Source organism: Arachis ipaensis, chromosome B5 (genome assembly GCF_059453495.1).
Source record: "Arachis ipaensis isolate K30076 ecotype BB chromosome B5, ASM5945349v1, whole genome shotgun sequence".
In the NCBI taxonomy this organism is placed as follows: Eukaryota; Viridiplantae; Streptophyta; class Magnoliopsida; order Fabales; family Fabaceae; genus Arachis; species Arachis ipaensis.
The window spans coordinates 133576658-133578624 of record NC_142440.1 but is presented as its reverse complement, the minus strand read 5'-3'; positions in this window follow the sequence as shown (position 1 = coordinate 133578624).

Here is a 1967-nt window from a genome sequence, read left to right as displayed (position 1 = left end):
ATTTCTCTTTTGAGATTGTTGACCTCAGACTGGAGGTCCTGAATAGTTATGGGACGAATAACTTGTTTTTCTAATTTTTTGAAAATAGGTTTAACATCATATTTATTGCTAAGGACCAGGTTTTTGGGTTTTTTCTCCTTTTGTAAAGATTTTTTTAGTTTCAAAAGGAAGTCTTTCTTTTGTTCAGGATTGTCAATAGCTTCAATAGCATCAAATAGGAGATCTTGATCTTTGGATAAAACACCAATTTGCTTGACATCTGAATCTGAGGATGATTCAATGTCATCGATTTCGATGTTATTGATATCATCCGAAGATTCTTGGTTAGAATCATTTTCTGAGCTTTCTAACATCAGATTATTAATCTGTTCCTCAATCAGAGGATCAAGGTTTAGATTATTAATCTTTCTTTTTAACCGGCAGTATTTGCTAATATGTCCAGGTTTCTTACATGTATAGCAAATAATGGGGTTTTTTTGTGGGTAATTTTGGAAATTCCTTTGGAAATTCTTTTCATTTTTAGGGTTTTGAAAACCTCTTCTAGACCTTCTGAAATTCTTTTCAGGATTAGGTTTAGTAAAAACTTTTCGATTGGATGGTCTTTTGGATTTTCTTGGATGACAAGCAGGAAGACCGAATTGTTCACAGAAAGTTCCTAGATCAATACGATTTTGGGTTTTTTCTCGAGCAAGTTGCCTTTGGATTTTGTCATCTTGACAAATCTTTAGAGCAACCTTCTGGATAAAAGAAACTAGTTGACCATAACTTAACTCGTCATAGGGTATTATCCCATCCGGGGTTAAGCTACGTATTTTGTCCCTTACTTTATCTCCAAGAGATTTTGGGAGTCCAGCAAGGAACTTTTCTTTCCAAAAAGGTTGTTGACTATCTTCTCTGGTGTACACCCTGGTAAGAAAGGTGTCTTTATACCACCGGAAATCAGACAAGGTTTTGCATCTGAGATTGGAAAGCAGTTCAGCCGAACGATCTTTCCAGAGAGATGGATCACCAATGAAATGGCTTGCTATGGTAAAGATTAGGGTATTAACAGCATCGGGGATGGGTTCCCCGTCATCACCAATGATCGGTTCGTTCTGATCATTGACTTTTATGGCAGAGAAGATTGAATGTTTTTGGTTATCCGAAAGGTAGTTATCCCACCATCCTTTGAGTTGGCCACTGAAACCAGAAACAATAACGTTGGCTATTGCTTCTTCAGAAGTTTCATGGGCAGCTTGATAGGCTGTGCCTACCATAGTCATATGCTGAAGCATACTCATGATGTTATATTCAGTTTTACCATCTATGTTCCATTCATAGACATTATTGGCATTGAAGCTAACAAAACCTAGTTCTCTTTCTTCGAGAGCCAGGTCAGGAGCAGAAATGCGATTATAACCATATGCAGAGGGTTTGGTTAAACCCTTCCACTTGGTTAGGGAGTTTGTTAGAATAGGGCTGATCTTGAGGGATGATTTGTGGGAATCATCACTGTGATCGGAGGAGGAGTCATTGGATTCATGACAAAGGGCATTAACAGCTTTGGATGAGCGTGTTTGAATACGAGAAGTAGACTCACCAGAGTTAGGAGTTTCAGGGACAGTAGAGAAACGGTTTAAAAGTTGGTCGATTTTTTGAATAACTTCTGAATCACCAGATTGTTGTTTTAAAATGGAGGTTTTAAGACTTTGCTTTGCCTTACTACTAATTTTAAAAGGTTTAAAAAGGGGTTTCTCAATACTTTTAGAAGTAGAGGCTTCAGAAACATTTTTCAAAGAAAAAGTAGATCCTGAAGATGAAAGGTTGTCCCCTAGACATTGTAAAAATCTATTGGTGTAATTTGATTGCTCAATAAGATTTTTAATATCTTTTGGGGCGACAGCTTCATCAATATTTTTTGATTTAAAAGGAGAGGCCATAACAGGGTTATGTCCTTCCGTGTTTGAAATTACAAAGGGTCCTTTTGG